Source organism: Canis aureus, chromosome 12, assembly GCF_053574225.1.
Source record: "Canis aureus isolate CA01 chromosome 12, VMU_Caureus_v.1.0, whole genome shotgun sequence".
Taxonomy (NCBI): domain Eukaryota; kingdom Metazoa; phylum Chordata; class Mammalia; order Carnivora; family Canidae; genus Canis; species Canis aureus.
In genome coordinates this window covers 62,036,007-62,054,452 of record NC_135622.1, presented here as the reverse complement: position 1 = coordinate 62,054,452, position 18,446 = coordinate 62,036,007, and positions in this window count along the sequence as shown.

The following is an 18,446-nucleotide window of genomic DNA, read 5'->3' as shown; positions in this document are numbered from 1 at the left end:
AAAACTGAATGTTTCCATTTCAATTTCTATTTTCCAGAACATCTTTTTCTAGAATTATGCCTGTCTGAGTGAATTTTACGGTAAAATTCTATTTATATATTTGTTGTATATTCATATCATGTATTGACCATAACTTCTGCCATAATGCATTTCATGATTTGGGTCATTATTTCTACTAAGTGTAATTTTTTTTCAGTTGAATTGTGTAGCTCTGAAGTGTTATCATGAGCAATTCAAGCAGTTGCCAGCATCATTTTGTATTGATTTTTTAAGTAGTTATATGCATAATGATTGTTCAAAAGACTGACAATTTCTATTACTTTCTTAGCAAATCCATAAGAAACTTGAGAGCAAGCTCCCTCACATATCCCAGAACTGGTTCCTCTGGGCCAGGAACACTCTTGTCCATCCGCCCAAGCATTCTGCCACCACAGTGCTGTGTCATCACACCACTGACAGCACAGGCAGCCAAGCCCTGGAGTATGATAGTCTTGGATCCATAGAGTCCCACTCTGTACAGGTGGACAGATGGAAGAATTAAGAGCACAGAATCCCACGTCCGCTCCCAACACCTGGGGTCAGGAAGTTGCTGTTTCACTCTATCACTTTCAAAAATGTCACTCCATCAAAAGTATGCACTTGGTACATCTATTCTAAATATTTCAAAGGCAAGCTTTTATTATTTAAAAAGATGTTTATAAACCTCCCAGTGCATCATAGTCAATGTGTTGAATGAGCACAAGAAAAATCATCAGATAAAATACAACTTTCATTTCTGTATCTCCATGTACCTTTAAAATATTTTCTCTGCCACTGGTTGATAAGAGAGCTTGAGACATTTATGTTTACCTTGAATGGAGAGTCCTTTCCCACTTAAGAAATACAATATTAACTCTGAATCAAGAAAAGAATATTTAGAAAATAATTATTCCTAGGTATAATTAGATATATGGTTATCTAACAAAATAGGCACAAGATCTATACATGAAAAATTACAAAACCATGATGACAAAACTCTGAGAGGACCTAGACAAGTAAAGAGATGGCATATCTGCATAGAGTGTGAAACTCAGGGTTGTTGAGACTTCAGTGATCCCCAAACTGAAGTCCAGATCCATTAGGGTCCCAACAAACCATTTGGAAGAATTTCCAATCTTGGGAGTAGGCAAGCTCTTTGTAAAAGTTATTTCAGGGGAGCCTGGGTGGCTCAGTTGGCTGACTGGTTCTCGGTTTCTGCTCAGGTCTGGTCTCAAGGTTGTGGGATGGACTCCAGTGTCAGGCTCCAAGCTCAGCTCGGAGCCTGCTTCTCCCTCTCCCTCTGCTTTCCCTCCACTCACATATGTAAGTGCACTTGCACCCCTCCTCAAATTAATTAATTAATCAATTAATTAATTAATTAATTAAATCTTTATAAAAATTATTTGAAAAAGCAAAGGAACTCAAATACCTAAAACAACTTTGAACAAAAGAAAAAGAACTAAGTTGCAGGACTCACATTGCTTGTTTTCAGGATTTATTATAAAGCTACACTGGTAACAAGAGTATGATATTGACTTGAGCTTGGACACAGAGATTGGCGGAAGAGTGGAGGGTCTTGAGATAGACCTGCACGCACGGCTAGTTGACTTCTGACAAAGGTAATATATAATTCACTGGAAATAGGATAGTCTCTTTCACAGACAGAGCTGGAACAACTGGACATGTGTAAAACAAAAAAGAAAATCTCCACCTATCCCTTAAACCTCCACCTATCCCTTTATACTATAAATACAAATAATTTAAAATAGTTCATAGAATTAAATAAAAAACCTAAAGCAATAAAATTTCCAGAAGATAACAAAGGAGAAAAACCCTTGCAATCCTATAATAGGAGATTTCTTAGATAGGACACTAGAAGTATAATCGCTATACTGATAACTGAACATTGTAAGAAATAAAAACTGGCACACTTCAAAAAACCCTGTAAGAATATGACAAGTCCAACCACAAACTATGACATGATATTGGCAAAAAACAAATCTGGTAAAGGACTTAAATCCAAAGTACATAATGAACTCTCAAAACTACATAATTAAGGGGAAAAAAAACGCTTAAAAATAGGTTAATGATCTAAGCAGACATTTCACAAATGAAAACGTACTGATGGCATATGTGTGCATAAAACAATGACCAGCTTCATTATCTATTAGGAAATTACAAGTTAAAATGTAATGATAATATCCCACATGTCTATTAGGGGGCCCAAATTAAAAAAAGAAAAAAAAAAAAGAAATACACCTGAACATACTCAGTCCTGATGAGGATGTGGAGCAACTAGAATGCTCACTCATTGCTGATGGGAATGTAAAATGGCACAGCCACCAATAATCTGGTGGGTGTTTATAAATTTAGACATACACCTGTCATCATGGTCAATGGTACCACTCTTAAGTATTTACCCTAGAGAAGGGAAAAAAGTATGTTCACACAAAAGCCTGTCCATATATGTTTATGCATTCTTCTTCATAATTTTAAAAACACTGGAAAAAAAACAAATGTTTTCTACTGTGAATAAATAATCAAACGTTGCTACAAGCACAAGATGCAATACCTCTCATTTAGGAGCAGAAGGACCACTGACCCCATGCATAAATGGATGGGAATCCCGTGTGCCATGCTAAGGGGAAAGCCAGACTCAAAAGGCTCCATACTATATGATTCTGTTCACAAAGCATTTTGAAAAGAGCCATGCTGAGGTATAGGAAACAGATCAGACTTTGCTGGGGATGGGAGTGGGAGGACTTCAGGACAGGGCATAGGTAGCAATTGGGAGGGTGCCAGGACACTTCTATGTATTGAGTTTGGTGGTGCTCACCCATCACTGTGATTTGTTAAAACTCACCAAACTGTCATTAAACGTGGTGCATTTATTGGATGTCAATTTTAACTCAAGACAGCTGACTTAAAAAAAATTCTTTAGACTTAAAACTTAAGAAAAATAGAGAAAAATAGATAAAAACAAAAAGTAACTGTCATCCCAAATGGCTCTCAAAATGTCTTACTTGGTTATAATGTCTACACACTTCTTCCTCAAATTTCAACCTCCCATTTTGATTCTAATTATATTACTATTAGAATTACTAATGTTAAAACATTTTCTTTCTTCTTATTGAGAGGCAGTGGACATTCAGGAAGATTTATGCATATTCCGCAAATGACTTGTTTCCTGTGTTATTCTCAGCACATCTGCTCCAGTTTGGTCCAAATCAGATCACAATTGTGAGACCCATATTCCCATTGGAAGGGATTCCTAGCAGCATGCTGTGTGGCAGGATGGGGTTACTAGCATCACATGGTACCCTTTGACCTTTGAGCACATGCATTTTACTAATGATTGATTCCTTGTCTTCCTCCCACCCCGAAATACAAATCCTAGGTTTACTGCCAATAAACTAATTTTGTTCAGACCTAAAGTAGAACAATTTGTGTGAGGATATCTTACCTATTCTGTTTTGGAAAGAAGTTTGAAAGGAAGAAGCAACAGAAGGAATGATTCACAGAAGGCATTCCTCCAGTGGAAAGACAGAGAAAAAAGTCATTTTCTTGTCTCATCTCCATCAGAAAGTACTTGGGAAGTCTTGGGAGAAACCAGTTTCTTGCTAGACCCTGTTAACATCCTCATGGAGGTACTAGACCACAGGAACCTCACCAAACACTCCTCCTGCCTGGTGGACTCCGGGGGTTTGTTAACATGACAACTTTGCAAGAAAAAGGGTATCAGAAAAACATTGCATTTTAAGGATGATTCTTGAAATGGTCAAGGGCAACCTTCATCTTTGACATTGGTCATGGCAAGGACGAGGAAAAGCAGATGATGTCAATGATAATTGCTAAGACTCACTGGAACGATGTGCTGACCGGTTTTATCATTAACCTCATTTATTTCAGACATCAGTGCTAAGGATCTGAGGATTCTGGAAGTTATCTTGTACAACGTCACAGCACGTTATATGTGTCTGCCACCGAGTCTCATGCCCAGACCTCTATGACCCTAGAAATACTAGTCAATAAGTAAATGCACATCATGTACTAGAAGAAAGAAGAAAGAAAGAAAGAAAGAAAGAAAGAAAGAAAGAAAGAAAGAAAGAGAAAAAAGCCTGAACCTTGAGCCTCAGCTTTCTCCTCTATAAAATTTCAGTAACGATGTAAATGGAAGAAAACTCAATGGACAAGTAGTTCATTGAGCCAACATTCACTGCAGCCAACAATTCACAATTGATTTGGGAGCTTCTAGGAAAGGTAGTGTTATTAATTATAGATGTGCATTTTTATGATTTGGGGATATACATCAAACTGTATGATTATTAATATGTGGATAATTTATTATAATTTTTAAAGCTATAGGATTTGTCATTAGCCATCATTATGAGGAATATATATTTTTATTAGAAGAAAGCAATACATGGTTTCATTAAGCAACAAGATGGGGAAGCACTAGACTCTGGGTTTCTTCCAACCTCACAAGTTGTGAACCAGTATTTAATCATGTGAGTGAGGCAGTCCTCTGATTTGCAGAAATACACGGCAGGGCATTTAGCGCTATAAATGTGCATGTATTTATGGCTTAAAAAGAGAATCTTGAAAGGGAAAAAAAGCTTTTCACAAATCTCCAGAAAAAAAGTTTCAGCAGGCTCAGAGGAATTAGACAAAATCTTCAAAGAGCGTAATTATATTCTTCCCATCTAATTTGCCAAGGCAATACAACTGATAGGAAAACAATTTAAAATGGAAACACTCCACATGTGGCCATCGTAATAAAGAAGGACCTAATCCATTGGGTTTAGTGAACATATAAGCAACATTGCCCAGGAAAATTAATAAACAAAAATAAGTTAATTGCTGACATGTAAAAGGGGGTTCTGACCATGGGATTCTCTGATATTTGACACAGCTCTGAGCTTGTAGTAATACCAACTGTAGGGCAACTGTGCATGAGGGGAGCAGGTTCTTTTCTACAAACACTGCAAAATGTGTGAAAGGTGTGGATGGCGATGGGTTGGTACCCTGGGGCCATTACAACAAGGACCTGAACTCAGTGGCTTCGCAGGATGTCCTTTTCTTATACTTCTGCAGGAGAGAAATCTGAGACCAAGGCATTGGCAGGGCTGGCTGCTTCCTCAAGCTGGGAGGGAAAGACTGTACAGACTTCTCTCCCTGGCTAGAAGGTAGCCACCTTCTCCCCGTGTCTTCAGTGTCTCCCCCTCTATATCTCTGTGTCTACAGTTGTCCTTTGTACAAGAACACGGTCAAATTGGGGGAGAGCCTGCTCTCATGACCTCATCCTAGCTTGACCATCTGCCAAGACTTTTTTACAAATAAGCTTACATTTACAGATACTGGGGGTTAAGGACTTCAGCATATGAATTTGGGAGAATACAGCCTATATATAGCAGGGGACTTCCGTCCAGCACAATTAGAATAAAGAAATGACAGATCTGCTTGAAGGAGAAAGGGTGTGCGTGCGTGTGTGTGTGTGTGTGTGTGTGTGTTTGCATCTCTCAGCCTCACCAGATCCCACCCTTTGCCCCCTTTTTCTGACACAATCACAACCATGTACTTTATGACAACAGATTCACAAATACAACCACTGACTGTTAGCTCCTTTTTAAAATTAATGTTTGCCCTGTGAAACACCCAGTAGAAGCCTCAAAATATACAATACAAATCTATGCAATCAGATTTCGGTTTTAGGTTAGGTGTTTAGAGTCTAATTGAAGAAAGACATCTCATGGGAAAAGGTAGCCAATATTGAAATCAGAATGAGAAATGTCAGACATTAGAGCACAGAGACATGATTCAGTGGATTCACTTTCAAATGAAATAATTATCCAAGAATTTATAAAAGACATAGGATTAGAGCCAGGCCTTATTGGTAGGATTTATATACCATCAAAATGAGGAAGAAGAAAAAAAAGAACAAGCTTTAGGAGTCAAAGTGCATTGCTTAATTTCTCTGATTCTCAGGATTCGTGGCAGAGCTGTCCCCCTTCCTTTCACAGGAGCACAGCACCGGATGAGAAGTCAATGGGCAGCTAGCCCCATTTCTCTGTTCCCTTAGGTACGGCCATGTGAGCAGACAAGAAACCTGCTACTTCCTGTTCTGGACCTGAAGACGTTGGGCACTGCTTCTACATAGTCTCCTTCCCTTTCCTGATTATTGAACCGTAGAAATATGGAAATGCATGATTTCTGGCTTTGACCATTTGAAAAGAGAGACGCTCCCCCTGGGGTTCCAATGCAATCACATTGGAAGCTACCTTTGTTCCCAGGTGATGAAGAGAAGCAGACCCACTGCCATTTTGAAATCCTCTCCTCAGGGTCTTGGCTTTATCTAAGTCACAGTGGGTCTCTATGTTAGGACAGTTCAGCCCTTAAAATATTTTATACAATATGTTATCTGTGTATTTGGATGATATATGAATCTCGTACTAGGTATGGAAACCATCAGACAATTCGCAACAATTGCTGGTACGTTGGAGAGTAACCTTCAGAGAACTGATGACCTGGGTGAGAACAGGCATTAAAGGGAAAAGGGATACATTTTAATTCCTTTCAAATTTGGATATACACTCTACATACATTATGATGAAAGGAATAAAAACTTCTTAATGATAATCGTAATAATGTCTAATTAAATTTAGAATACCTAATTAATTTTAGAATTAAATTTAGAATAAATGGAACTTTACCATTTTTCCCCCTGATGCACATTAAGTAGGCAGGTCAATAAGTTTTCTTACTTGACAGATGAACAAAACCAAACACTGAACTTAAGAAAATCATCTCCAATTTGTGGTCAAGCGTTTGTGGAAGGACTGAGGAAGTACCCCGATGTCCCAAGCCTCCAAGGCCATAAGCCACTCTTCTGTGTTTGCACAAACCATCTTGAGAACAGCAGACCACAGGGGCCCCTGGGTGGTGCAGTCAGTTGAGCGTCTGACTCTTGAATTCTGCTCAGGTCATGATCTCAGGGGTTAGGATGGAGCCTGGCCATGCACTTGGCAGGGAGTCTGCTTGAGATTCCTCCCCTGCCTCCACCACCACCTCGCGCCCCCCGCCTGCATGCTCTTTCTCTCTAATGTAAATAAATAAACCTTTTAAAAAAAGAAAAAGGAGTAGATCATAGTGAGCTTAGAAGTGAGGAAATTTTAAGTCATCAGTGTGTAAGAACTTTCCATTTCACTTGTCATAACATGACTATTTGTGAAGTTGATAAAAAAAAGAAGTCCCCAAAATAATGGTCCTTGCCTATAGGAAACCTCCTGAGGAAACTTGAGGTGTGTAAACCTAGACGCTTTTAATACCGTGTGAGACGAACACCCCTCCATTCCCGTGGGGGTATCCATAAGGAATTCCAAGTGATATATTTTCTTCTAAATAGCCATTTGCAACATCAAAAATACTTGGCAATAGGGCAGCCCCGGTGGCCCAGCGGTTTAGCGCCGCCTTCAGCCCGGGGTGTGATCCTGGGGTCCCGGGATCGAGTCCCACGTCGGGCTCCCTGCATGGAGCCTGCTCCTCCCTCTGCCTGTGTCTCTGCCTCTCTCTCTCTCTCTCTCTCTCTCTCTGTGTGTGTCTCATGAATAAATAAATAAAAAAATCTTAAAAAATACTTATAAAAAAATACTTGGCAATAATTCTCTCAGATATACGACAGACTTTCAAATTAGAAGATCATCCAGAATGCCTCAAAGTTCCCCTAAACAGAATACTTGCCTTATTTTACAATTTTAAAAGGGTCCAGAAGAGCCAGTGTTCTGTGAAGACTCCCTGCAGTCAGAGGACCAGCACAATGGAGCCTGGACTCAGGCAGAGGGAGAGAGAGGGGCTGTCGAGAGGCCACCCGGGCGGGCTCCCTAGGACAGTAACCAATTCTCCCCATCTGCTGACCGGGCTCAGGCCATGGAAAAAGTGGCTGACGGGTCCCCATAAAGTAGACAGCACCTGGGTGGAGAGTCAGGGCAGGACGCGGAAATGTCTCGATCAGCAGATCTGGAGACTCCAGAGGAAATTGAAGAGGGGGGATGGTCTTCAGACAGAGGCAATTATAACACAGAGAGGAAGTAGTAGGATCACAACATCTGCAAAGAGGCAGAAATAACTTGCCTGTACGTGTGATGAGGGGCTAATCGTAAAGAGCCCGCAGTGGAAGTGAACTCAGGGGAGGAACAGATGCATGGAAGGGTAGCCCTGGTACTGGGGGCGTCAGACTGTGTTTACACAGATGAAAAGGAAGTAGAAAAACTCCTGGCAAGATTGCCAGATAAAAAGACAAAAGAAAAGCTGACGGCAACCTGCTAGGTCACTCATGGCAGTGGCACGTAACTCTGCTTGCATTGTGTGAAAAGGCTTTGCCCGGTGCCAGTTATCTGGGAAGAGAAATTGAAGAGATTGCCAGATAGAATATGGGACATCTAGAGAAATTTTAATTTTAGATAAACAATGAATAATTTTCGGTGTTAGTATGTCCCAGATACTTATGCTAACACTTTGCAATATTCGGGACGTACGTATCGCAAGGAGGCATTCCTTGTCTATCTGAGATTCGAATTTTTACCTGGGTTCCCTGAATTTGTGTTTGTTAAATATGGCAACTCTAATTGGGGGGGAAAGCAGAAAAACTACCTCCCCACCGTCAGACCTGCACAGATCAGAACTCACAACAGCCCAAGGTGTTAGCGCTTCCAGAGTAGATACTGAGGCCCAGAGGCCCAGATGCTAATCGGACTCAGACTCAGTAGAAACCTTGGTCCCCAAGACATATTCTGGTACCAACATTCTCCCTTATTTTCCTCAAGGAAATAGGAGAAGTCCAAGGTCCTCTGAGTAGATCCAGGATCTGCTGAACCTAAACTCGGTGACCGGACGGCACCTGGCGTTTCCCTGACGTGATAATACATACGACAGTAGCGTTTCTGGAACGTAGACATAGTTTCCAGGTTGGCCGGGCTTTGCAGAGAAACAGGGATGGATCACGTACACGGGGAGAGGAAACAATAGAAGGAAAGAGGCATTCTTACAACCCAAGTCTTGTCGCCTCCTAACCTTTTCAGGTGTTCACGTGCTGGACCCGATTCCATTCAGCAAATGGGCCGGCGAGGCTGGGAAGGCACGGGACAGGGAGCTGGCCGTGGGGCCCAGCACACCCGGCTTCCCAGGCCTAGGCCCGGGCCCACGCATCCACCCTGCGGTCTCCCACGGGTAAGCTCTCTGGGAGCCCAGATCGTGTTTCCTAGAAGCAGTAAAGCTGGTGGGTGAACCACCCTGTGACTTAACTATATGTTATACACTGAGCATGAAACCAAAACACATGGGACATGCAAGGACTCATGTGTAAAGAAGTCTAGGACATATCGATCCAAACGACGCGGACAGCAGGAGCAAGAGCTGAGAAAATGGGGCTCTTGAAGGAAAGGGGGCCAGGAGGCAAGGCCCTGAAGCTGACAGTGGGTTTGAGCGGACAGGGAAGCAGGAGAAGAGCCTGAAACCTCACAGGGAGAAGGAGCTGACGTCAAGGGACAGGTGCATGGGCCGTGGAGGAGCCCGAGGGGCGGAGGCCCCTGCACGTGCAGCCCTTGGTCCCAAGTGGTAAGGACCTAGAGCTAAAGCATCACGCACAAGAAACCACCTGAGAGGAAGACCATTACGTCTTGTCCTGGGGAGACTTCTGTGGGTAACAGAAGTGGAAAACAGTTGTCAGATATGACAGGGAATCTGGAACAGAAGGTGCCAGAAGAATGGGTCTCCTGGAGGTGGAAATGGAGAAGTTTGAAGGGAAGAGAGAGTTTGAGGTGAAAATAACCTGATTACCTTTGCTGGAGAAGAACCAGCAGAGGCAAACTGAACTCGGCCATGTGGACAACCAGGTATCCCACTACCATCACGTATTTAATTGAAGATGTAGCCACTGTTTAATTTTTTTTTAATTTAAAGATCTTGTTTATTTATTCATGAGAGAGGCAGAGACACAGGCAGAGGGAGAAGCAGGCTCCCAGGGGGAGCCCGATGTGGGACTCGATCCAGGACCCCGGGGTCACTCCCTGAGCCCAAGGCAGACGCTCAACCGCTGAGTCACCCCAGGTGCCCCCCTACCTCCCATTTTAGATGAAGTTCTCATTTAAGAAAAACTCTCAAGAATGCAGAGAGCAGATGAACGCTGGGTCTTCAGTGACTTGCCGTTTTGGAAAGAAACACAGCACTTACAAGGAGGGATATCCAAGGAAAGTGGATTGAAGGATATCATTCTTTTTAAAGATTTTTATTTATTTATTTATTTGAGAGAGAGAGAGCACAAGCAGGGGGAGAGCCAGGGAGCCCAGGTGGGGCTCGATCTCAAGACCCAGGGATCCTGACCTGATCCCAAGGCAGATGCTTCACCAGCTGAGCCCCCCAGACCCCCCGACGGTTTATCCGCACACTTCCAGCAGTAGCTGAGTAGCCACCTGTGCACTGGAATCCCCAAGACTGGCCAATCCAAGGTGCAAAAAACCCGCAGTATTTGAACAGGGGAGACAGTGCTTTGAGTGCCATGCGTTCGGCAACTCAGACAATGAGGTAGTAGACGTGCCACTTTCCACCTTTTCACCCACCGGTGTGAGATACTAGGATTTTAAACTCGCTGCCAACGTGATGAGCTACGATCAAAGAGTCTAAGGTAGACATGATAGAAATGAATGACTGAACCCTGTGCGATTTCCAGGTTAAATGTCATTAAAAACATATTGCCCGAACACAGGGCTGTAGGGGGGTGCAGGCGAGAGGAGTGAGAGCTTCACCCTGGAGGAGCCGTCTGGTCGGTCCCAAGGCTGGCAGGTGCCTGTGGGGCCACCGGGCTTGCGGGGCCGCTCTTGCTCAGCAGCAGGGGCTGTGCCTCCAAGAGCTGGTTTCTCAAACTGGGAAGCTGTGCGCCAGTAAGACGACACCAAAGGAAGAAATTTTTTTTTATTTTTTTATTTTTCTAGGCAAGCTGGGTATAATTTGGGTGAGCTCCATGAGGCAAGCACCTGCACCTCATTTGCATTTGCACAATTCCTATTTAATCTGGTAATTATGTAAATAGCAGACGAGATTTTTGACATCTCACTTTCTTATTCTGCTTGAAAAACTGACTAGATAGTTCACCGCAGGCAATTTGCTGTTTCAACGCGCACAAAAGATGGATTCGTTTCAGCCCAAAATACAGCAAATAACGGCACATCTGATCTCCAAGATGCATCACTGTCTTTTTGTTCTATTGTGTAGGCGCTAAGGAATCACAGACCAGGAGGGTTCTGTTCGGAAGTCTGGCTCGAGTCCTGGACCTTTGTTGTTCTTTTCCCCTCTCTCCCCACATCGTCTACACTTGCCCAGAGGCCCTATATGACCAACTGGAAAAAGAGAGAGAGAGAGAGAAACACTTTCCTATAGTTTTCTAGGAGGTAGGGCACTAGTATAGATGTTACAAAAGAACCTGTTCCCATTAATGTGATTTGTGTTCTTAAACAGCTTGTAATGCAATGGTTATTATTAAAAGGCAACACACAAAGCATTACAAGGAGTCTTTTCCTTCCCTATCAGCATCCACTGAAAACTTAATTACTCCATGGTGTTTTACGAAGTGTGCACGTTTCTCCAGGTTAATTAACCCCTCTGATCTCATATGTTAGAGGACAGGTAATACCACCCCACTTAGCGGACACTAGAGGTCAAAGGAGTTGGCGGTGCTGAGGTGACACACGCTGTGCCTGTCACGTGCCGGACGTTGACAAAGGCTAGCCGCCTTCCCCGCTCTCGTTGGGCCTCGGTTCTGGACATGCAACCTTAGACCCACTCGGCATAGCCCGAGAGCCCGTGTCCCCAGGTGAGTGGCATCACGTCCTATCACAGGTCCTGCATCCCGACCAGAAGCAGCTGAGGCTGGTACAGGAGCCCTGGTGGCTGGGAGGACTGCAAACGCCCTGGAGGCCCAAGCGTCCTCCACACCCGAAGACTCAGCGGAGGACGCTGAGTTAATGGTCAAGCATCTCTTTATCCCAAAAGACTGAATTTACAAACAGGCTAAAAATGAATGTCTTTCATCAGCTTTAATTTTCTAATGCAGTGACCCATCCTAACACTGTGTAATAACAGGTCCCAGAGTGACAATTAAAATAAATCACCCTACAGAATATGCCATTAGAAGCATTCATGCCTCATCAGTAACCGAATTGCCTTATATCATACATCCTGAGGAAATATTTATAACTTTAGCCTCAGCTCCCCAAAGCATGATCTGATTAATATTCTGCTCCTGTTGCAGATTTCTTGGAAATTGAAACATGGTTCGAGTATTATTTTCTGGGTGACAGTCTAATTTTCTTTTAATGGGGAATACCAATGGCTAATCATGAACCAATAGCTATTGATCCAAAATGGATTACCTTTCCACGGAGCCCAAGAAAAAGACCAGCCTTGGCACATCCTTCCCTTTTTTTTTTTTTTTTTTTAAGAAAAACTCTTGGATGAATGAGCTCATTTTCCTTCCCCATAAAGGGGATAAAAACCTTCTGAAGGCTTAAATGTTCAATCTATTCCTGTTCCACTTGTTACAACAATTTTTCCCAAGTGACAAAGGACTAGATGGAGAGAAGTCAGGTCTGAAGAAGGAAGCACCACACTTCCATCCTCCCTCGCATCTTCGCCGCAAGGAAGCCAGAGGGCTCTGCACACAGTGAGGTCACACTGGGCACACAATAAGGCCGCTTGACCATCCTTGGTGGGAGTCTCCACTCCCGTGGGCTATGACGGTCAAGAACAAGACCTAGGGATGCCTGGGTGGCTCAGCGGTTGAGCATCTGCCTTTGGGTCAGGGCATGATCCCAGGGTTCCAAATCGAGTCCCACATCGGGCTCCCTGCATGGAGTCTGCTTCTGCCTCTCTCTCTCTCTCTCTCTCTCTGTGTGTGTTTCTCATGAATAAATAAATAAAATCAAAAAAAAAAAAAAAAAGAACAAGACCTAGAGGAAGACGCTAAAGCTGCGCATTTAGGTTAACTCTTCATTTTGGCAAACGTAGGAAAGCTCTTTGAGTGGCTGGTGCTGCCACTGGTTGTGGCTGTGGCTACCATCCTCAGGATGATGACACGCCAAAAGCTGGATGCAGACCTCAATGACCGAGGACAGTGTCTCTGTCAGCTCTGGCCACCGTAACAAAATGCCGCAGAGCTTTTTGGAGCTTCAGCAACAGACATTTATTCCCCACAGTTCTGGAGGCTGGAAGTCCAAGATCAGGGTGCCCCCGGGGGGTCCAGTTCTGTGTGAGGCCTCTTCCTGGCTTACGTCCTCACACAGAAGAGAGAGACAGGGGAACTCTGGTATCTTCTTTTAGAACTGCACCAATCCCTTCCTGGGGCCCTGCTCTCATGACCTCATCTAAACCGAATCACTGCCCAAATGCCCACCTCCAAAAACCATCAGACTGGGGTTGGGGCTGCACCCCCTGAATTGGGGGGGAGGTTTACAAACAGTGCATCATACAGCAAGGAAAGGTGTGGCAGCAGGAAGGGCCCTGCTGCTCTGTGCATCCCCCAGGGAAGAGGCTTACAAGCCAGCAGCCAGCAGGAGGGCCACTTGTCCTGGGTCAGAGACGTCAGGGGGTTCTTCATCCCTTGGAGGCTGCACCTGCTCTTTCGTAGGGTGTGGGTGTCCTTCTAGGTGTCAACATCCCACACATTCTTTGGCTGTTGATGTGTTGCTTTGGGAGTACCCTGAGATGTCAGCTATTAAAGTGCATTTGAGGAGAGGAATTTGGGAATTGTGTCCTGATCTGGTTCACACATAACTCCATACTTCCAAGGAATTGTGGAAGCAATGTGGGGAGACAGGGAGCCTCTAAATCAATGCAAAAAAAAAAAAAAAAAAAAGGAAACCGGCCAGACTAAGTGTATTTCTGAGGTCTGGGAACTCATGCCAGACTCCACCTGGGGCGTCTACTATTTAGAAAAAGAGTCTTCACTTTTGAGACACGTATCATCTTTCTTCACTTCTAAGAAAAGTTGTAAATATTCTAAATTTGAAGTTTCTATGTTATTGACCTTCCTAAGTTTCAATTCCCCATCCCGCTAAAGACATAGAAAACCTTCTAATAACCCCAAAGCGCAGCGGTGACAAATAATGGGATGACTTGTAAAGCAACGTCAGGTTTTTAGGAAAAGTAGCACTCGTATGAATAAATCAGCTTCTTCTGAATAAAGGGCTTTATGTTAACACGTTTCTAGCAAATCCCCCCCCCCCAGTCTCATCTCTGGAAACCTTTTGAACGTAAAAGGCTTGACCTTCTGAAGAGGCCTTGGTGTTCATGATTTTCTGTGGATTTTTCATACCACACGGCCCTCTGGCTCACCCCTGCCCCCTTCTCACAGCTGGATAATCACTTAGAGAAAGTCCTCCCTAAGGTAGTGCAGTGCGGCTTGTGGAAACTTCTGCCTCTGAGAGGGGCAGGCAGGGGCAAAGAGGAAGACACTGGTCCAGGACTCCAATGTGGGAACACAAAGACCATCTTTGGACTAAAACTGAAGACCCCGGGAGTCTGGGGTCTGATGGCATGCACAGGGAACTTTGGAAAATCACTGTCTATACCTGGACTCCGTTTTCTCTTCCCTGCAAAATGGGGAGATTGGGTTAAACGATGTCAAAGATCCCTTCAAAGTTCTAATATTTGACCATTGATGGCCCGTGAAGCACTGAATTGCAAATTGAATTTGCAGGGTCAGGGGTGGAGGTTGGGAAGGAATTGAGAGGCTGCACCAGGAGTCTCTGCAGAGGAAGGACGGACCCCACTGCCCTGCTCTGCACCCTGGAGCCTGCTGGTCCACGGAGCCCCCAGAGCCTCTGAGGCCCCAGAACATCAGGGGCCCTTTCCCAGATGAGGAAATTAGGGAAGAGATGTTAAATTTCCTGAATTCCTACTGCTGGAGCTCAGATTTCTGTGGCTATAAAACTGTCCGCTGCAGGCATTGATCAGCAGCCCTCCCATTCACCTCGGCGCCCTGTTAGGTGCCCAGCACTCTCCCTGGGACCTGAAGCCCCTTCTGGCTCCGTAAATTTGTGGGTGCATTTAAGGTATTGTTAGAACGTGAAAATCCTCACCCCCCCCCCAAATCTGTGTGTTTCCCAGGGTCTTGCTTTTTTACCCGTTGCTGGAACCCTAGGAGCATCCCTTCCAGCCAGGGCTGTAGAAGTCAAGAGAAAATTCCAAGTGGAAATCTTACCTGAGGGGAGAGGAGAGTAACAAGGCCACCTTCCCTCCTGGGGAGTTTGCATTTCAAAGCATTCCTTCTTCTGACTTCCCAGGAGGGAGGAAGCTGTGTGCTACTTGATGGTGATTTATCAGGGGCCTGAGGCAATTATTGGCAAAACCAGGCCTTGAGCCATTTCCAAGATGCCTCAGAGCCTTGAGGTGAGAAAGAGCAGAGCAGCCAGTGAGGATATTAAGGTGCTTTAGGTGGTTTGCTTCAAGTCACAGCTCCCCGGACTGTGGAGCAGAGCGGAGAACCCTGAGGCCCCTGGATCTTCCTGGGCCTCGCGCAGAGTCCACTCCCTGCCTCCTCACCACCCCCCCTTCCCCTCTCCCTGCAGCTTGCATTCCGTCCCACAGAGGACCCGTGCCAGAGTTTGCTTGCAAGGCTCCTCCCTGAGCCCCCCTGATGCTCTGCTAACTACCAGACAGGAAACAGATGTACTCCTCCCTCAGCTGAGTGAAAACCAGATGAGGAGCCTGTCTGATGGGTATTGGAAGGAATTGCAACACCCAACCATTTTGTCCAGGTCTTTCTCTTATTGCTACATTCAGTTCGGAAAACTTGGAAAAAGCATATAAGCAAGAGGCAATGAGTTCAGGCAGCTCAGAGGATTAATAGGGTATAGACGCCTTTCAGATGGGCCCAGAGCTTGGGGTCACAGGGCCACTTGGCTTCACTCAGCCCCAGTATGGCCACCAGAAACCATCGCTTGCTCCTGAAGGGTGGCGGGATGGAATCCATGTCTCCAGAATGGTAAGGCCTCCTGGTTTTCACTTCAGGCTGCAGGTGGTGGGTCCCACCCAGCTCCTTGGAACTGGAAACCACACCTCCCTCCACCAAGAGCTTGAAGGTGCCATGCAATTCGCTCAGACTCCTTCAACTCTGTAGGTCTCTGTCCTCAGCCAGGAAAGAAATCCTATCTTCTGAGCTGATGTCTTGTTATCAAAGACCTATGGGCCTGCTATGGGGACTGGGCAGCAGTGGGGTGGGGTGGGGGTGGGCTGCTCTCCTCCTGGGGTCCCTGCACAAACACAGAGTCGCCCCCACAAAAGCTACATAGCTTTTCACCAGGAGGAATGAGCCCTCGGCTCCCTCTGGGTGTTCAGGATGACTATAGTCTCACCACAACCTTTTTTTGCGACATTCTTATCCTCTATTATCATTGTACAATTTCATGAAGAATCAGTTGTTGTTTCATGAAACATGAAAACTAAGTTGAATGCTCTGGCAAGAGTCCATGATTTCATCCTCCTGACTTCAAAACAAAAGAAGAAAAGGAATAAAAGGAAAGGGAGAGATTCTGAGAGAGCCTACTACAAAGTGTGTAAACGAGGCAACACTAAAGGTTCGAGAAAAATTCAATTTAATATGGATGGACGCTCAAATCTCTTCAGAATCTGTATGTTCTTCCTCACTCCGTTTTAAAGAAGCCAAAGTTTTAAAATTACAAACAAATAGGTGCTGATTTAAAAAAAATATATTTTTTAATTTAAAAATAGGTGATGATTTATGCAACAATAATTGAATAATCCCATTTGGGTAGCCAGAGTGCTCCTATTATATAAAACAACATGAATAATCCTATATTGTTTGTGTCTCATTTTATTAAATAGTTTCCTGTGTTCCCATGTTTAACTACTTTAAAAGCATTTTATTATTCATTTGCAATTCACTGGAGTTTATTTTTAAAAATTCTCTGTTGGGAGGTATTTATGGTAAAGATCCTTGCTTATCTTGAATTGATCCCTAATGATTTTCCCAGGACACATCTTTCTTTGCGTTTGGTCTGAGTGTACACAGGGCTGAAGACTTTTGATCTCTCCGTGGGACGGAGGACAACCCTCTCCACACTTCGGTTTGAAGGAGAGCTAACAGGAGACACTGGAACCCAAGGGCCAGAAAGCTGAGACAGGAGCATCCCTCGTCCATCCCAGCATCTGTCACCAGGAAGGAAGGAAAACCATCTGATCGGATGCAGAGATGCTATTAAAAGCTGGAACACAAAGCAGAACAGGTGATGATGGACCTACTTACATGCGCAGGCACGCACACACAGACACGCGTGGGTGGATGTGCACACCCACAGAGGCATGGAGAAGCAGGGAATCAGAAGACCCGAGCAGTGCCCAACACGAAGGTAGGCGATGGCCAGAGCATGGTGTCCACAGCAGAGGAGGAGGTGAGTGGTTAAGTTCCAGACACACCTGGACACTGGCTGAGCCATTTATCCTGAGAGGTCAACATGGGGAATGAGAAATAACCCTAAGGTTTGCTCTTGGTCTAAGCCAACTGGGACAATTGAGCAGGTGGGATGAGCCTGCGGAGGACGAGGAGTTCAGGCCGAGCTCTGCATTAGATGAGCGAGAAGGCAGGATAGGATCTGAACTTGTCAGGGTAGCACCCTTAACAGCTTTTGGTATCTTCTTTCCTCTTCTTTCCCAATTAGAAGAAGGGCAATTCTGGAGGGCGGGCTCCTTCCCCCTGCCCCCCCTGTATTGTATTATTTAGTCAGGAATTTACGAGTTACCATAGCAGGTTCTTCATATGGTATGTTCCCACCCACCCATCCCGACAGTGTAAGATTTAACAAATATTCAGTGACTATTTTAGAGTTGTGGTCTATGACCTAACATCCATTAGAATGATCATACTCTGTCACTCGCACGAGTCCCCATTTCGATCCAAACACATGGAGGGAGAAGGTTTATTGCAGCACCAAACTCAATTTCTTGTTTGACTGGCAAACAATCGTTCTTAATCACAGCAGAAAGGGATACATAGGTGAAATTTTTCTTAAAAGGTAAGAGACATATTAGCTCAAATCCCCAGGGAAAAGAATTAATCTCCCCCCCCCCCCCCCACACACACCCTGTATAATTTTCCTTAATTACCAGAAATTTGATGGCTTACAACAACAGGAATTTACTCTTTCACAATTCCGGGAGCCAGAAGTCCGAAATCACAGGCCAGCAGGGGTGGGCTCCCTAGGAGACTCTGGGGCGCGTCCTTCCCTGACTCCCAGCCTGGGGGGCTGCAGGCATCCTTGGCTTGTGGTTGTGTCCCTCCATCTCTGCCTCGTTTTCACAGGGCTCTTCCACCACCTTCTGGTTTTCTCTAGTACGAGGACATTGGTCAATGGGCTTGCAGGTCA